This window comes from Odocoileus virginianus, chromosome 4 (assembly GCF_023699985.2).
Source record: "Odocoileus virginianus isolate 20LAN1187 ecotype Illinois chromosome 4, Ovbor_1.2, whole genome shotgun sequence".
NCBI lineage: Eukaryota > Metazoa > Chordata > Mammalia > Artiodactyla > Cervidae > Odocoileus > Odocoileus virginianus.
The window spans coordinates 3,777,316-3,797,558 of record NC_069677.1 but is presented as its reverse complement, the minus strand read 5'-3'; the positions used below and the strand labels follow the sequence as shown (position 1 = coordinate 3,797,558).

At 39.2% G+C, this 20,243-nt stretch overlaps 1 protein-coding gene and 1 non-coding gene across 4 annotated transcripts in view; both read left to right on the top strand.

Annotated features, from left to right (window-relative positions):
• Positions 1 to 20,243, top strand: part of LSAMP (limbic system associated membrane protein) — a 681,987-nt gene that overhangs the window by 224,903 nt on the left and 436,841 nt on the right. The gene's annotated exons all lie outside the window — the stretch shown is intronic.
• On the top strand, positions 12,707 to 12,779 carry TRNAK-UUU (transfer RNA lysine (anticodon UUU)). Its single transcript has one exon. It is a non-coding gene; the product is annotated as a tRNA-Lys (tRNA).

Sequence of the window (20,243 nt, the reverse complement as noted above, 5' to 3'; positions counted from 1 at the left end):
CATAGAGGCCACAGGAAATCAGTAATGCACCATAACCTAGTAGTTTACCATTGTTTCTTTCCATGGCCCATTTCCCCCCACACTGCTTCATTACTTCAAGGTCTGTCTTTTCTTGTGTCATAAGTGTAATTATGTGGCTTCCCTGATGGCTCAATGGTAAAGAATCTGCCTGCAGTACAGGAGACATGGGTTCAATCCCTGGGTTGGGAAGATCCCCTAGAGGAGGGCATGGCAACCCACTCCAGTATTCTTGCCTGGAAAATCCCATGGACAGAGGAGCCTGGTGGGCTACAGTCCATGGGTCACAAAGGGTCAGACACAACCGAGCAACTAACACACACACACACAAGTATAATCAAGTCTATCATTTCTTAATTAAAGCAGTGCTTCATCTTTTTTTCTTACAGCTCTCTGGTATTCTAAACTGTAGTTGCTTTTTCTGTAAGGTTCTAAGAAATGATTAAAAGCAGCTAGAGAAAGAATTAACTGTGTATTTTCAGTTTTGTCAATGCAACACAGCTGATAGTATACTCACAGCCCATGACAGAGAGGGGGCGGGGTTAAATACATTTCCCCTGCTTGCTAATTTCTGACTATTGTAGCAAAAGGATGCTTCTGATTGGTATAGGCCTCTCCCAGTTTGGGTAGTTCAGCAGCTGCTCTGAGCCCATTTGACATCCATCAAGGCCCGGCTAGGTTCATTTACCCTAATAGCTCTACTTTCTTGGTGTTTAAGACCTGTGCACATCTGAGACTCAAGACCTTCCTTGCCTCAGGCAGCAAATCTACCCTGCTGCTAAAAAATTAAAAAAAAAAAAAAAAAGCTTCTCAAACTGCCTCTTTCTCAGGCTGAACTAGCTGGAGCTTGGATTGATTTCCCCTATTTGGAAATTGCAGATGTTCTGCAGCCAAGCCAAGGCCTTTATAAAGCATCTGGGCAGCTTCTCTAGGGCGCAACAGACTGTCAGCGGGCTTTCCATCTAGATAGTGAATGGACCAAGTGAACATTTTTCTCTAAATGTCTTTGGTTGAAGGGACTTTCAGAAATTCCCTTTGCGCAAATACAGATGGCTTCACAAAGAGAATATCAGCTTCGTTCTTAAATCTGAAAAATCTAATTTTACAATCTGTAACATCCATGAACAGACGTTGAAAAAGTAAGTCATATGGTCACACTTACTACCGTTTTCTTGGAAAGCTGTTACCTGGCGATGCTAGTGAAGTGGCCCCAAACATAAGATGATTGTGAAGTTTAAAGAACTATATTTAGTACTTCCACGAGGTTATCTGAAGGCTCCTCAGAATCTCTTGTACAAATTTTAAAATCCATGCTGAGGGCTGTTGATTCGATATATTGTTTTTCTAAATGAGCATAGTTCCTGCACCGAATCAGGCCCTAACTCTGAAAGATGAACCATGTAGTGATTCCCATTTGTAAGCTGTGGGAATATGTTTCTGCGTGAAAATGGAACAAAGGCATGTCAGAGAATCAAGACTTCAAAGGGTAGAATGTCCAACGTGTGAGAGTCCATAGAAGACCAAACAGAACCAGAGGAGCCAGCCAATAATTGTTAGAGTATGAAAGAAGCCTCTGGGAGCACTAGAGAAATTCCAGAAATTTACTGGACATTCCAGCAGAAATTCCAGCAGAAATTTACCTGCTGCAAGTATTTTTTCCCTTCTTGACCAATGACTTGAGATATATAGAAATTATATGCTGTGAGCTGTAATGAAAATTCTTCCCTCTTTAACTGTGTCCTTTTATCTTTTCTATTTGCTTTGGCTTATTCTCCCATGAAGTTATTACTGACTTCCAGACTACAGTGTCCCTTCTTTTATACCAACCTGTTTCACTCAGAGTGTCAAAGCCTTTAGGCTTCAATTACCCACTTATAAGTGGTTTATGCAACTAGGCTTTTTTTTTTTTTTTTTTTAGCGAGTTTATAAATTCTTCGAAGACAAGGGTTGTTTTTTCACTGTTTCTGTATCCCCTGGAGCACTAACATAATCCTAAGGTACACACCAGGATTTCATTAAGCATGTGTTTATTGATTGATTGTTGTTCCTTTATGAAATTTAGAATGCTGGTATATTACTTTGAATATTACTTTTTAGAAGAGTTGTGTCCTTGAGAATTGGGAGTCTAAATTCAGAAAAATCAGGAGACTGGACGATGATCACTAGGTCTTTGCTTTCAGGATGAGAAGAGGTCAGACATTCCTACTCAAGCTCTGTTTTAATTGATGATTGAATTTTTCAGGATTTTGTCCTATACAAAGAACCAGACCTATTCACTGTATCAAGTGTTAAGGAAAATCAGGCATCAGATCTAATTAATAATTATATAGAAGTCAATTTCACAGCCTATTACTTCAAACAGACCGATAAGGGGAAATTAAAGGGGGGGCTTGACAAACATGGGCGTTCACATTTGCGGTCTTCATAGTGACCCATAGCCAAGTGGAGCAAAAGTGGAAGTTCTTTGTATTGCCTCACCAACTGATAGCTTTGGGCTCCATTAACCCAGACTGTAACACAAAGGAAGAAGAATCAGGGGAAAATGTGAAGCCCAGCCTCCTCAGTTTGCTTCATTAATAAGGCTGCAAACTCTTTGTCAGGTCCCTCCTCCCCCCACCCCTCCTTTTCTCTTTCCGTTTCGTTTAACTGAAGGCAATTCATCTCATTTTAATTAATTTTTACTTGCAGCATTATCACCCTGAGTATAAAGGCAAAAAGTTTTTTTTTTCCCTTTTTAATTACAATGCTAACGGCATTAATTACTAGTACAGTAAATGCATCGGCGCTCACAAGCCGAGCAGGTTCCACGGAGCTGAGGCAGCAATTGGTGAACATCTCAACAGCTGGAAAAGGCTTAGTCACAGAGGAGAAACCTTTCTACAGTAACAATATGAAGGCTGTCTTCACACTGATTGAGCCACTGTTTAATTGGAGGTGACATAGCCCACAGACTAGGGACAGCACGATTGCATTACAGGCAAAAGGTTATTCATAGAGTCTCTCTGGACTTGTCGCTGGGTCTATTGTCAGATGGGAAGTCAGATATCAAACACATTTTGAAATATATGAAAATAGCTGCAAGAGCATAGCACTACACTACAGTATGTATGAATGTAACAGCAAATGTCCTTATTTCTACCACCCATTTCGTTTTCGCTCCGGGGCTATAGAGCACTTTCCCCCTGTAATTTTTGTAGGTCTTGTGAGATAAACAAGACTAAATTTTATTAAAAAAAAAAAAAAAAGAAGCAGTATCACAATGTGCTAAAAAGCTAAAACCCAATACCCAGCACATGGCTAGAGAAGACCAATCAATGTTGAGTGTTTCTAAGATCATAAGGTTTGCATATCAACCTGGTAAAGAAAAAAAAGTGTTCCACTCATAAGCATTAAAGGCTCTATAAGACATCACAGCCAAGCCTGCTAAGTGTTTACCCTCTTACAACTTGTGCACATTCTCTGGCAACAAAAATGTCATGAAGAAGCACCCCTGCCATTTTGTAGCCAGCTCATAGGACAAGTTGGCCGGATTTCTTCCCCAGCACTTTCTTAATCTGCTACCAAAGAATTATACACAATCCTGTACCTCTGGCATTCTCTGCATATAGCTCAGATTTCCTCCCAGGCAGTCTCCTTTGTTTCCAGACATTTCTGCATGCTTATTTCAAATTTACCTCCCCCACAGCTCCTTGTAATTCACTTACCCTCTCTTCTTTTCATTTACGTTTTTTAGTCAGTAACCGATAATATTTAAATGTGGTTCTACAAAGCTACCTGTACCTTCTGTAAGATCTGAAATTATTCAGGAAAAAAGAGAATTTGGCCCAAAAAGGATAAGTCCTTGAAGATACTTCTTAACCCTTCTTCAGGAATTCTACCAAACATACCACACCTCTTCCATTTTGAGTTTTGCCATTCTTTTCACCAATGCGTACAGTTTTGAATAAATATATAATAATAAACTTTATGTCAGTGTAACATTGTATTGTTTTAGTTTATGTTTTACTAATGAAAGTATATATTAGTTTCCTTCTGTAGATATAAATGTTTTATAATGATTTCATGTAAAAGTAGCATATGTGGCCTTACGTATGAACTTAATCACAAATTGTAAGTATTTATATGGGAAAAGCTGTTGCAAGTTGCAAATGGCTGAATTATAAATGAAATTGTGGAATGCATGCTTTGTATATTGGCAATTGCCTGTAGTTATTGATATTCTGAAGTACAACTCAGTGCCATCTATATTAATAGCAAATTTATGTCTAGCCTATAAAAATCTAAGATAAACAGGAATTTCTATCTAAGTTTATTTGTGGTATTAACATCTGAGTTTAGATTTTATTCATGACTATTCTGAGAATATTTTGTAACTTCTAGATTTCCTTTTGTTTTCTTGTGTTTTTATTGATCTTGTGTTATTATTTGAGGATATGAGAAAAATGCAAATGTTTCTGTTCATTTTTCTCTGAATGCCTTAATTTGGTAGACTAAAACTGTAATTCCCCAAAGAAAACACTTTCAAAAGAAATTTTGATATTTTTGTTTGTGAAATTTCCATGATAGAGCTAACTTACAAATAATGAAAATGAAATTGGAGAAAATTAATTGTGGGGTTTATTCAAATTTTTATTTGAATTTAAATATTTGTTTGGATTTAAATTTGTAAAACATTTTTATAACTTTTAAAATTCAGACATACTCACTGATTCCTAGAGTAACATGATAGAGCTGATGTTACCTAAATGCTTCCTCAAGTCCTTATTTGAAAAGCCTGTAGGAAATACTGGATGAGAAAATGAATCAGGGATCAAGCCCAGGCCTTCCACATTGCAAGTGGATTCCTTACCAGTTGAACCAAAAGTGAAACCTGAATAGGCTATCTGCTGACCCTAATGCCCTCACCTTCCTTCATGAGTAAAGGGCAGATTAAGTTAATCTCCTTTTGAGAGTCCAGGCTAGTTTTCTTATAGCATGCACATTGTCTTTACTTGATGTATTTTCCACATGATGGCACTTAGATATGGCTTCCCTTATTTTGCCACATTCTTTTAGCATTTGACAAGAATGAAGTAATCACCACCACTACTGCAATAACATAGCATTACTGATGAGAATTACAGTAGTAGTAATAACTATCATTTAATTGAGTACTCGGACTTCTCTGATGACTCAGTGGTAGAAAACTTGCCTGCCAGTGCAGAAGACCCAGGTTCAATTCCTGGGTTAGGAACATCCCCTGGAGGAGGGAATGGCAGCCCACTCCAGTATTCTTGCCTGGAGAATCCTCTAAACAGAGGAGCCTGGTGGGCTACAGTCCATGGGCTACAGTCCATTGCGAAAGAGTAATACATGACTTTGCAATTAAACAATAACAATTCAGTACTTACTACATGTACCTACTACTGTATTACACATTAATTTTCAGGCCCATTTAATCACCATATTTAGTAAATATTGTTATACCTTTATTTTACATATAAGAAAAGTGAGGCTCAGAGAGTCCATTGCTTTGTCTAAAGTGACATGATCAATAAATGTGAAACCTGAAGTCAAAGCTTGGTCTGTCTTAATTACAGAGATTGAGTTGTAACTATTCTACTGATGCTAAAGGTGAGCTTCTGCATTTGGATGTTTCCTCTTTCACAGTTGTGTATCCTTTAAGAATGATTAATATATTGTTTAACCTTGACAACACTGACTTATAATCACATAATAATACTCACATATAATACTGTGTGTGTGTGAATAATATGTGTGAATAACATGTGAATAATAATCACATATAATACTGTCCAGGGGTGAACTTCCAGATGTTCAAGCTGGTTTTAGAAAAGGCAGAGGAACCAGAGATCAAATTGCCAGTATCTGCTGGATCATCAAAAAACAAGAGAATTCCAGAAAAACATCTATTTCTGCTTTATTGACTACACCAAAGCCTTTGACTGTGTGGATCACAATAAACTGTGGAAAATTCTGAAAGAGATGGGAATACCAGACTGCCTGACCTGCCTCTTGAGAAACCTGTATGCAAGTCAGGAAGCAACAGTTAGAACTGGACATGGAACAACAGACTGGTTCCAAATAGGAAAAGGAATATGTCAAGGCTGTATATCGTCACCCTGCTTATTTAACTTATATGCAGAGTACATCATGAGAAACGATGGGCTGGATGAAGCACAAGCTGGAATCAAGATTGCTGGGAGAAATATCAATAACCTCAGATATGCAGATGACACCACCCTTATGGCAGAAAATGAAGAGGAACTAAAAAGCCTCTTGATGGAAGTGAAAGAGGAGAGTGAAAAAGTTGGCTTAAAGCTTAAAATTCAGAAAACTAAGATCATGGCATCTGGTCCCATCACCTCATGGGAAATAGATGGGGAGACAGTGGAAACAGTGTCAGACTTTATTTTTGGGGGCTCCAAAATCGCTGCAGATGGTGATTGCAGCCATGAAATTAAAAGACGCTTACTCCTTGGAAGGAAAGTTATGACCAACCTAGATAGCATATTAAAAAGCAGAGACATTACTTTGTCAACAAAGGTCCATGTAGTCAAGGCTATGGTTTTTCCAGTGGTCATGTATGGATGTGAGAGTTGGACTGTGAAGAAAGCTGAGTGCCGAAAAATTGATGCTTTTGAACTATGGTGTTGGAGAAGACTCTTGAGAGTCCCTTGAACTGTAAGGAGATCCAACCAGTCCATCCTAAAGGAGATCAGTCCTGGGTGTTCATTGGAAGGACTGATGCTGAAGCTGAAACTCCAGTACTTTGGCCACCTCATGCGAAGAGTTGACTCATTGGAAAAGACCCTGATGCTGGTAGGGATTGGGGGCAGGAGGAGAAGGGGACGACAGAGGATGAGATGGCTGGATGGCATCACTGACTCAATGGGCATGGGTTTGGGTAGACTTCGGGAGTTGGTGATGGACAAAGGAGGCCTGGCATGCTGCTATTCACGGGTCACAAAGAGTCGGACACGACTGAGTGACTGAACTGAACTGTCACAGAATCATAGAGAAAGCAAAGGAATTCCAGAAAAGCATCTACTTCTGATTCATTGACTATGCTAAAACCTTTGACTGTGTGGAACACAACAAAATGTGGAAAATTCTTAAATAGATGGGAATATCAGACCACCTTACCTGTCTCCTGAGAAAACTGTATGTAGGTCCAGAAGAACAGTTAGAACCGGACATGGGATAACAGATTGGTTCAAAATTGGGAAGGGAGTATATCAAGGCTGTATATTGTCATCCACTTATTTAATTTATATGCAGAATACCTCATGCAAAATGATGGGCTGGATGAATCACAGGCTGGAATCAAGGCTGTCAGGAAAAATACCAACAAACTCAGATATGCAGATAACACCACTCTAATGGCCGAAAGTGAAGAGGAATGAAAGAGTCTCTTGATGAGGGTGAAAGAGGAGAGTGCAAAAGCTAGCTTAAAACTCAACATTCAAAAAATGAAGATTATGGCATACAGTCAAAAATAAATGGGGAAAAAGTGAAAAATGGCCGATTTTATGTTCTTGGGCTCCAAAATCACTGCAGACGTTTACTGCAGCCATGAAATTAAAGGACATTTGCTACTTGGAAGAAAAGCTGTGACCGACCTAGACAGGGTATTAAAGAGCAGAGACATTACTTTGCTGACAGAGGTCTGTATAGTCAAAGCTATGGTTTTTCCAGTATTCATGTACAGCTGTGAGAGTTGGACCATAAAGAAGACTGAGCACCAATGATTTGATGCTTTCAAATTGTGGTGCTGAAGGAGACACTTGAGAGTCCCTTGGAGAGCCAGGAGATCAAATCAGTCAATGCTAAAGTAAATCAATGCTGAATATTCATTGGAAGAACTGATGCTGATACTGAAGCTCCAATATTTGGCTACCTGATATGAAGAGCTGACCTACTGGAAAAGACCCTGATGCTGGGAAAGACTGAGGGCAGAAGAAGAAGGGGGCAACAGAGAATGAGATGGTTGGATTGCATCACTAACTCAATGGACATGAATTTAACAAACTCTGGGAGATAGGGAAGGACATGGAAGCCTGGTGTGCTGCAGTTCATGGGGTCACAGCGTAGGACACAATTTAGCAACTGAACAATTGTCACAGGAGGCTTTATGAGGGGATGTCTTCTCGCTCATATGAAATAAAAAGGATTATAAAAGCAAACAAATGAAATTTAGAGAAACCAGCAGGAATAATGTTTTCTTCCCTTTGAAGGCAGGCTTGGCTTAACATTTTCATGGGGTTCTCAAGGCAAGAAGTGGTTAGCCATTCCCTTCTCCGGTGGAGCACATTTTGTCAGAACTCTGAAGAGTATGAAAACTCTCTGAACAGTATGAAAATTCTCTGAACAGTATAAAAAGGCAAAAATATGACTCTGGAAGATGAACTCCCCAGATCGGTAGGTGCCCAATGTGCTACTGCAGAAGAGTGGAGAAATAACTGCAGAAAGAATGAAAAGATGGAGCCAAAGTGAAAATAATGCCCAGTTCTGGATGTGACTTGTGATGGAAGTAGTGTCCAATGCTCTCAAGAACAATATTGCATAGGAACCTGGAATGTCAGGTCCATGAATCAAGGAAATTGAAAGTGGTCAAAAAGGAGATGGCAAGAGTAAACTTCAACATTTTAGGAAACAGTGAAATGAAATGGACTGGGATGGGCAAATTTAATTCAGATGACCATTATATCCACTACTGTGGGCAGGAATCCCTTTGAAGAAGAAATGGGGTAGCCCTCGTAGTCAATGAAAGACTTCAAAATGCAATACTTAGGTGCAGTCACAAAAATGACAGAATGATCTCAGTTTGTTTACAAGGCAAACCATTCAGTATCACAGTAAGGCAAGTCTATGCACCAACCACTAATCCGAAGAAGCTGAAGTTGAACAGTTCTATGATGACCTACAAGACCTAGTAAAACTAACACCAAAAAAGATGTCCTTTTCATTATAGGGAACTGAAATGCAAAAATAGGAAGTCAAGAGATACCTGGAGTAACAGGCAAGTTTGGCCTTGGAGTACAAAATGAAGCAGGGCAAAGGCTAACAGAGTTTTGCCAAGAGAATGCACTGGAATAGCAAGCGCCCTCCAGCAAACAAAACAAGTGACAGCTCTACAAATGGACATCACCGAAATCAGATTGGTGATATTCTTTGTAGCCGAAGATGGAGAATCTCTATACATCAGCAAAAACAAGACCAGGAGCTGAATGTGGCTCTGATCAAAAACTCCTTATTGCAAAATTCAGACTTCAATTGAAGAAAGTAGGGAAAATCACTAAACCATTCAGATATGACCTAAATCAAATTGCTTATGATTATGCAGTAGAAGTGATAAATAGATTCAAGGGATTAGATCTGATAGACAGAGTGCCTGAAGAACTATGGATGGAGATTTGTGACATTGTACAGGAGGCAGTGACCAAGACCATCCCCAAAAAAAAAGGCAAAATGGTTGTCTGAGGAGGCCTTAAAATAGCTGAGAAAAGAGGAGAAGCTAAAGGCAAAGGAGAAAAGGAAAGCTATAGCCATCTGAATGCAGAGTTCCAAAGAAGAGCAAGGAGAGATAAGAAAGCCTTCCTCATGATCAATGCAAAGAAATAGAGGAAAACAATAGAATGGGAAAGACAAGAGATCTCTTCAAGAAAATTAGAGAAACCAAGGCAACATTTCATGAAAAGATGGGCGCAATAAAGAACAGAAATGGTGTGGACCTAACAGAAGCAAAGATATTAAGAAGTAGTGGCAAGAATACACAGAAGAACTGTACAAAAAAGATCTTCACAACCCAGATAATCACGATGGTATGATCACTTACCTAGAGCCAGACATCCTGAAGTGTGAAGTCAATTGGGCCTTAGGAAGCATCACTACAAACAAAGCTATGGAAGTGATGGAATTTCAGCTGAGTTGTTTCAAATCCTAAAAGATGATGCTGTGAAAGTGCTGCAATCAATATGCTAGCAAATTTGGAAAACTCAGAAGTGGCCACAGGACTGGAAAAGGTCGGTTTTCATTCCAATCCCAAAGAAAGGCAATGCCAAAGAATGTTCAAACTACTGCACAATTGCACTCATCTCACAAACTAGGAAAGTAATCCTCAAAATTCTCCAAGCAGGACTTCAATAGCTCATGAACCGTGAACTTCCAGATGTTTAAACTGGATTTAGAAAAGGCAGAGGAACCAGAGATGAAATTGCCAGCGTCCTTTCAATCATAGAAAAAGCAAGAGAGTTCCAGAAAAACTTCTGCTTGATTGACTACACCTAAGCTTTGACTGTGCCGATCACAAGAAATTGTGGAAAATTCTTCAAGAGATGGGAATACCAAACCACCTGACCTGCCTCCTGAGAAATCTGTATGCAGGTCAAGAAGCAACAGTTAAAACTGGACATGGAACAATGAACTGGTTCCAAATTGGGAAAGGCTTTATAATATCCCCTTGCTTATTTAACTTAAATGCAGAGTACATCATGAGAAATTCTGGGCTGGATGAAGCTCAAGCTGGAATCAAGATTGCCAGCAGAAATATCAATAACCTAAAATATGCAGATGACACCAACTTTATGGCAAAAAGCAAAGAGCAACTAAAGAGCCTCTTGATGAAAGTGAAAGAGGAGAGTGAAAAAGTTAGCTTAAAACTCAACATAGAGAAGACTAAGATCATGGCATCCAGTCACATCACATCATGGCAAATAAATGGGGAAACATGAAAACAGTAACAGATTTTATTTTCTTGGACTCCAAAATCCCTGCAGATGGTGAACTGAAACCATAAAATTAAAAGATCATTGCTCATTGGAAGAAGAGTTATGACCAACCTAGACAGCATTTTAAAAAGCAGAGACATTACATTGCCCACAAAGATCTGTCTAGTCAAAGCTGTGGTTTTTCCAGTAGTCATGTATGCATGTGAGATTTGGACTATAAAGAAAGCTGAGCACCAAAGAATTGATGATTTAGAACTGTAGTTTTGGAGAAGACTCTTGAGAGTCTCTTGGACTGCAAGGAGATCAATACTAAAGGAAATCAATCCTGAATATTCATTGGAAGGACTGATGTTGAAGCTGAAACTCCAATACTTTGGTCACCTGATGCGAAGAACTGACTCATTAGAAGAGACCCTGATGCTGGGCATAATTGAAGGCAGGAGGAGAAGGGGACGACAGAGAATGAGATGGTTGGATGGTATCACTGATTCAGTGGACATGAGTTTGAGCAAATTCAGGAAGTTGTTGATGGACAGAGAAGCCTGGCATGCTGCAGTCCATCAGATTACAAAGAATTGTACACAACTGAGTGACTGAACTGAACTTGGCTTACTTTGGGGCTTCTCTGGTGACTTAGATGGAAAAGAATCTGCCTGTTTTGCAGGAGACCCGAGTTTGATTCCTGGTTCAGGAAGACCTGTTGGGATAGTGTATGACAGTCCATTTCTGTATTCTTGCCTGGAGAATTCCATGGCTAGAGAAGCCTGGCAGGCCCCACCCAGTACGTGCGCTCACAAAGAGTTGGACACAACTGAATGACTAACACAGTTTACTTACCTTGCACATCTATATTTTGCATTTTACGTCTGGCTTAGACTAGTTTTTCCAAACAAAACAAAACAAAAACAGCTTGTGCTCCCTGTGTACGAATATATAGCATGTGTTTAGTCAGATACATCTTTGTATATGGTTAATATGAATTAGTAGAATGCTTTATCTTCAGTCTATTTTGAAGCAGTACCAACATGACTGAATTTTGATGACTTAAAATCACAGCTGTTGGAATGCTTGGCAAAATTACGTGATTGAAAGTTATGACCCTTTAAAATATGAGTCAACTCTCATTTTTGTTTTTCATTACCTAATAGTAAGTGGGAACATATCTTCCATATGTGAGCTGTCATTCATAAAATTCATAAATAGGGTGGCAGGGAAGAGAGAACAGAAGAGGAAGGAGGGTGGTGAAATGATAATAGGAATAAGAGGAGAGAGAGGAGAGGAAAAGCCTTCCCTGGTGGCTCAGATGATAGAGGATCTGCCTGCAACGCAGGAGACCCATTTTCGATCCCTGGGTCAGAAAGATCCCCTGAGAAGGAAATGGCAACACACTCTAGTATTCTTTCCTAGAAAATCCCATGGGCAGAGGAGTCTGGCAGGCTACAGTCTATAGAATCACAAACAGTAGAACATGACAGAGTGACTAATATGACGAGAAGAGGGAAAAGGACAAAGGAGAAGTTGAAGAGAAGGGAAAATTCTATTCTAAGAGACAAACTTGGGTCTAAAAATGTATTTTCAGACACAATTTAAACAAGGTATACCTGGACTTTGAATATATGTTATATGCACTCATATAAGCATCTGATATGAATCTGGTACTGTGCTAATTTATGGTGATGAAGAAAATGAACATACAGCTTAGAGACAAGAGAGGGAAGTAACTGTTAACCCCAAAGCACTATATAAATGCATATTCTGATTAATGCTACAGTGAAGTTATGCCTGGAGGGATGGGTCTTTAGATTGGGTGATCTGGTAAGACCACTCCAAGGAGTGGTTAAATTGAGGCCAGAAAGATGAAAGAGTTCTACTTATGTGAAGAGCAGTGTAAGTGAAGCTACAGAGGTGTCATTTGTATCACAAATTTCCCCAAAATACTCTTACAGCTGGCTTAGGGAGCCTGGATAGCTCATGTGGTAGAGCATCAGATTTTTAATCTGAGGGCCTAGGGTTCAAGTCCCTGTTCAGGTGACAAGGTCTCATTTTGGGCTTTCCTGCTAGCTCAGCTGGTAAAGAATCTTCCTGTAATGCAGAGGACCTGGTTTGATCCCTGGGTCAGGAAGATCCTCTGGAGAAGGGAATGGTTACCCACTCCAGTGTTCTGGCCTGGAGAATTCCATGGACCGTATAGTCCATGGGGTTGCAAAGAGTTGGACATGACTGAGCGACTTTCACTTTTTTGTTCAAATTACTATCAAAATCTATTTATTGCACAGTTTCAGTTACAAGTGGGGAAAACTTGTTTCTGATCAGTAACTCAAAAGCAGTGTAGATTCAGTATATCCATGGCTGATTCATGTCAATGTATGATGAAGGCCACTGCAATTTTGGGAAGTGATTAGCCTCCAACTAATAAAAAAAAAAAATTAAAAAAAAAAAAAGCAGTGTAGATTCATTTAGTTAACAAAAATGGATTGATACTAAGCACTTACTATAGGCAAGATAGGCTGTCCCAGGTGCTGAGTGACAGTGGTGAACAAAAAAGACAGGGAGTCACTCTGAAGTTCATTCTAGGGCTGGCGGCGCTCTCACAGAGCATCGTTCTCTGACCAGTGTTGCTTCAAGCCAGATGGGCTGATGGTGTGTGGCCCTCGTGAAGGATATAAGTCTGCCTTTTCCTGTGTGCCTTTTGACTTCCGTAGAGTTGATAAGGCTTTTCCTCAGATCTTGACATTTTTGTTAGATGTTGTTTACTGGTTACATGTCTACTGGCACTTTATAGACCAAAGTGATCAATGAAGAACTAGAAAGTGTATAGGCTCCAAAGATTTTCAGAAGAAAAGAACATTTTTGGACCCAGAAAAATATATCCTCTTTGATTGCCTTAAAAAATATTTATTTTATCTAGTTCTGGATTCCATATTCTTTTTCAGATATCACTGGAATCTTCTCAGTGCACTGAAAATTTCTTATAGGACAAGGAGGTAATTGAGGATGAGTCATTTTTTGTTAAAGAAGCCCTTAGAAGTATGTTTTAATATTGCTCACCTGTTTCTTGTTTATGTTATACGTGTGACTGAGTGAAGGAATCTTGTAAAACTCTTGAGTATCCACAGACGAAGGGTATAATTAAGCGAGCATTACTAGTTTTATTATTTTCTGGGCATGGTTTAAAATAATTATGGTTGGGTACCACAAGTAGTTGTTCCTTGAAATAGCGAACTTGGCAGCCTAGTAGGGAGGTTATGATCTTGGACTTGTGAGCCTAGTTGAGTCATTAAGTAACAGAGCAAAATATAATTAAATTTGACATCCTTACGTGGGGAATCATACCCACAGGTAGTACTACAGCATGAAACTTCCGGAAGGGTTTTTTTTTTTAAGAAAATTCATTAGAAGAGACTGAGGGGGAAAGTTGGAAAATGAAAATTTATTAAATCTGCAAAGGAGCCACTTTCCAGTATTCCCCTAGAGAAAGAATTAGAGCTGTGAAAGTTTCCAAAAGGTTATATAATCTTCTATGTAGTTGGCGGCACAAAATGGTCAGACCTCAGGCGGCCACATTGTGGAACTGGAATCACCATGAACCTTAAGAAGTCTCTCCTGTAGCTAAGTGCTGTCACAGTCACACAAGGTGTCGTTGGGGAATGCAGCCCCTTTTTGTTGCTGGACAAAGGTACTCTAATATCATCATTTAACACCATCTTCAGAAGGATCACACACAATATCATCACTTTAATAAAAACTCATTTCACTTTTTCATATTTCTTTCAAATTGCTGACCATATGAATGATATTTTACATAGTTTGAGATACTAATGTACAAACCATTTTCTGATTTGCTTTTCTGTTTAACATGATAGCCTAAACATATGGCTTGCCTGGTTCTATGGCTCAGTTGGTAAAGAATCTGCCTGCAATGCAGGAGAAGTGGGTTTGATCCCTGGGTTGGGAAGATCCCCTGGAGAAGGAAGTGGCACCCCACTCCAGTACTCTTGCCTGGGAAATCCCATGGACAGAGCAGCCTGGTGAGCTACAGTCCATGGGGTTGCAAGAGTCAGACATGACTTAGTGACTAAACCACCACCATGTTTTAATGTTAAGTGGCTTCTGTGTCTTAAGATTCAGTGGCTTTATAATATTTGAATGAATTGATAAGCCATACTAGATCAATCTCCTATGCTTGGATGTTTATATTGGTTCTGATTTTTGTATACTATAGATAAATTTCAATTGTTTTTTTGACCAATTTAAAGTTTTGGTATAAAGCAAATGCTTAATAAATATTTGGTGATGAGACTTTCTTGGCTGGTATTATCAGGAATGTCTGTTCTGATTTTGGAATCTCAGTTCCTTATCCAAAGATTTGTACATTTTACAATGTGACCAAATTACGTGAGTACCTTTTACTGTCAGCCTCTCCAGTATTTGTTACCATTTTAAACACTTTAAAGTGAATCTAGGTTAGTAGTTCCTTTAGTTTGCATGCATTGTGTCTATTATACTAAAGAATACTTTACCCTTTGTGTAATTCTTGTATTTTTAAAAGAGGATTTTTTGTGGAAAAATTACAGAGATCTATTCAGAAAATGTGTGAGACGGTGAAAGATGAGAAAAAAAAGCAGCCGAGGTAAGGAAGATGTTAAATTCCTTCTCAGAGTCCACTCCTAGTTTCTATAAGTGGGGCACATTGCATTGCCTTTCTTCCTCTTCCTGTCCCCAAGCCCCTTTGTGCTCTGCTCAAGGAGCCTAGCTCTCAAATGTAGCTCTTACTGCCCAGACTTCACACCCAGACTAAAAGTCCAACCTACAAAATTAGAATGCAAAATTACGAGTTTAAGCCTTTTCCTCCCTCACAGTTAAATAGCTAGATATAGAAATGTGTTTATGCCCTGAAGGGGATACTTTAAAAATTTAAAATGAGCACCAAATACATAGTTATTAAAAAGTAATTTCATCCATGGCAGGCGACTGTCAGCCCATAGGATGTAGTGCTGTGGAAATAAAAAAAGTATCTAATTGTTTTTTTGAAGTCATAAAATTGGCATAATACCATAGAATGTTAAAGCTGCAAGGAGTCTTAGAGATCACCCTCATTTTATAAATGAGGAGCCACATCCAGAGGGTGGTGACATTCCAGAAATCATGGAGCTTAGCACTCGTTGGAGCTGGAGCTAGACCCCAGAGCAGTGGATTTGTACAGCCTCATCTTTATGGAACTGTCTTCTGGGAAGAGAAACAGCTTCCAACTCCAAGTATGGAGATGAAACTGGCTTTTAAGGCTCTGCTCTTAATAGATGCTTAATAAGTATCTTTCAAGTGAATTCCCATACTCTGAAACTGAGACCAAAAGTTCTTTTGAAGATGAACAATAGAAAAAGACCATGTTGCTGGGTTTACCACCGCCCGCCTGACCACACACATGCACGCACGTGTGCGTACACACACACACACACACACACACACACACACTTCAAAGAACGTTACACAGAGAATTTCAAGCTGTTCTCTGCAAACTTGTATATTCCTTGGCATCTCTTTAGGGTCACAGTGAGGATGGTTTCTGGTTTGAGAGATAGAAATCCTGAAAACTCCTAAAGTTATGATGCCAGCGAACTCATAATTGCTGCTCCACATCACAACAAATTCTGAGAAATGATAGGAATAAGAAATTGTCATCTTGAGCTATCCACCTCTTCTAATGCTTGGTAGCACAAAATGTCCCTAAGTCACAGTACTCTCTTTTTTAGTGACTGACAAATTATCCTCTATTACACATTTTCCCATATTTAGCTTCTGTTCCAACCTCAATTTCTTTCATCTCTTGTCATTGCACCTCCTCCTCTGGTTCTTTGTTCCTTTTGGGACAATTGTGTGTATGTGTGTGTGTGTGTGTGTGTATTACACACAATATGTATTTGTATGCACATACATGTGCATACACATGCACACAGACATGTATGCAAATAACAGGGCAGAATGGCAAGATACTTTATTAAAATGTATGTAGTTCTTTTGCTCCTAGGGCTCAAGGGCAGAAGCATAAGCTGTTACCAATAAAAAATTTGAGCCTACTCAGAGTCAAGTTAAAAAGCTGAAGACTGATTACACGGTACTAAAAATGAAAGCAGAACGGGGAGAGAGGCAGCCCATTTAAAAGAGAAGCCGCCTGGTCGTGGGAGATTATCAGTGAACTCCACGCAGTACTGCTGGGTACAGAGAAGACCTCAGTGCTGTAAAATTGGGAAGCAAATTCATCAAATCTGTGTCAAAACTGTTGGCAGGTGGGGAATACAGTGGGATAAGGGAGATGCAGTGGTGGCAAGAAGCATTTTAAGTTAGTGAAACTGTGAGTATGTTCTGGTGACAAATAACTAGGAGAAACCCACTCTTTTTATACTTTCTAAAACAAAGTTAATCAGATAAGCCATTTTAAGATCCATTGCATTCCATAGGTAATATGTTGACTGTGGCCCGTGTTATTTCCTCGTGGGATGGATTGCATCATTAGTCTGCATTGGTTTTAAACCCAGTCTATAAGTTTGCTTTTTCCACATCTCCTGGCCCTCTTGCCTTGGAAGGTGACTCTATGGAAGGATGGATTCCCACTCTTCTCCTCCCTCCCCTCCCCAACTCCCCACACTTGCCTCCCTCTCCTGAACACCAGGACCAAAGGTTCCACATCCACTATTCTTCCTTGCATTGTCAGATTGTTTAGCATCTTCACATGCTGATTGATTTTAAGACTTGACCTGCTTTGTGTCCATTTTAAAATTGTGCTGCCCTTTCACCTGAACCTCTATGAAAGTAAAAGCCTCTTCCAAACCCTATGAACTAGATATTTTACTATCCTTTGGGTTATGGCCTGTGGTGGGAACTCCTTAGCGTTTCCCATGGTCCTCTCTCATCCCCCATAGCAGCACGTGGGCAGATATGAGTACTGTGGTATGGAGGTTGGGAACAAAAGCACCAGGATTAGAAATACTTGATTTAAATCATTAACTGGGTGAATTAAACTTTTTAATTCTCAGTTGCCCCATTTGTAATTGGAGATACAAATATCCTCATAAAATTTTTGTGCAAAATAAGCAAATACTGTATAAAATGTTTAGCATAGTACTTTGTACACAGTATCATTTTAAAGCAAATGACTAGAAAACTGAAATCCACTGGGCTTCTTCCCACTAGATATAAACTCCTTGGAGCAGAGACTATGTAAGTATCTGTGCAGAACATAGTAGGCACTTAATTAATTTGGAAGTAATGACTGTAAGAATGCATGCACTTATGAACAAATCATAAAGCTAGAGTTCAGAAGATCAAATAACTTGCCCAAAGTCATCATTATTAAAAGAGCTGGCATTGAAGCTAAATGTATTTTATTGTGTACTACTAGTCAGTCTTCTGTAACATAAATGCTTTCTTTAGTTTCTTTACTTCATGGAGGATAAGCCCTTGCTTTTTCAAGCACAATTCCTGGAGCTTTACAGGCTTGGTGATAAAAACAGCCATAAATCTCGGGGACTTGATAGTAAAGGGTTTTGGCTCAATTACCTGCATGAATTTATCTGTTTGGTGAAGGTGTGGGCTCAAACCACAACAGCCACCAGCAATTAGAACTCATCTCCTGAGCTTTAATTAAAACAGTCCTTGGAGAATACAACTGCCTCAGGAAGTGCCAGAAATCGCGTCTGAAAGCTTCCTGATTGTGATATTTCCAATGTCATATTGCAGATTCAAGAAACTTGGGTGTTTGGAATAAGTTTAGGATAAGAACAGCCTCACTTTAAGTGCTTATCTTAACCACCAAACCATCTGTTCTCCCATCATGGTTCTATGTACTGTTGTACATAAGAGCAAGCATTCCTCTCCCTGTCCCATTTTGCATCCGAACAAGATCTATTTCCAAAGTAGCTTATTTTCCTCCTTTCTCCATCATGAAAAGCAAAGCTAGCTGTGAACTTTTCAGCAGAACTGAAAGAATCTTCTTCACCTCTTTCCTTTTGAAATTAGTTTTTAAAATTTATGTATTTATTTTTGTCTGGGCTGGGTCTTCATTGCTGTGTGAGCTTTTCTCTAGTTGTAGCAAGCAGGGCTACTTTCTAGTTGCAGTGCTCAGGCTTCTCATTGCAATGGTTTCTCTTTCTACTACAAATGGGCTCTAAGGCACGCAGGCTTCAGTAGTTGCAGCTGCCGGGCTCTAGAGCACAGGCTCAATAGTTGTGGTGCACAGGCTTAGTTGTTCCACCATGACATGTGGGATCTTCCTGAGTCAGGGCTTGAGCCCACGTTTCCTGCATTGACAGGTGAATTCTTTACCACTGAGCCATCAATGAAGCCCTTTCTTCACTTCTTTCTAATAGCTCCTTCCCAGATTCCTCCTTCCTAAATCTCTTGCTTTAACCTAGTAGTTATTTCAGTGTGGTTGCCTCCTCCCTTCTTCTTCTTCTTCTTTTTTTTTTTTTTTACTATTCACATCTAATTCATTACTATGCCTACTATTTTTTCTCTAAACAATGTCTTGTGTCTCTTGTATATCATCTCATCATGAGATTATTACACAAATCTTTTCTGTTTCCCTGCTTCTAGATTCTCCCACGTTCATGCCATCTCAGAAGAGATGGAAGAGTAATTGTTTTTAGATAATAAAGCAGGCCTATCAGAAAAAAAAATAAGAAAAAAATAATTTGATCATGTGCCCTATTACAAGATGTACAGTGCCCCAAACAAGGGCAGTGAATATCGCTTTTCTTCTCTGTCCTCATCAGGGCATACCTAGAGTAGCACATTCAATTCTGGGCACATTTAAAGAACATCAACAAACTGAAGAACATTCATTACAGAGTGATCCAGATGGCAATGGGCCTGGATATCATGAGGGGTAAGAGACAAGTTAAAAACCCTGAGGGAGTTCATTTGAAAATAGAAAGACTAAAGGAAAACATGACAAACTAAGAGTTAAAGGAATGTTACATAGTAGGAGGATTAAACTTTTTTTTTTTGGTCACTTGCAAGAATAACACTTAAACCGCTGACAGGAGACTAGGGTTAGTTGGACTTCAGATCCATCTAAGGAAAAAATCACTCATGTTTGATCTCTATAAAAAGTGATGCGCACCTTTGTGAGATACTGACTTTCCTGTAGAAGAAGTGAGTGCCTGGAAACATACTTCACATTTTGTAGGATGTATTCAGTTATAGAGAAGACAAATAGACCACATGACCTCTTAGATTATCTGCAATGCTAAATGACTGTGATTCTTCAGTTTATGAATCTTGTTATTCATCATTTTCTTTCTTTTACACTTTTTGTTTGTTTTTGTAAACAGATTTTATAAACAGATTTATTGAGGTGTATTTTACATGTAAAAATCACTGAATCTAAATGAACATTGGAGCTTTTCAAGACTTTCCTAGAACAGTTTTAAGTTGACAGCAAAATTGAGAGGCACAGAGATTTCCCAAGTACCTCCTGTCCCCACACATGCATGGCTT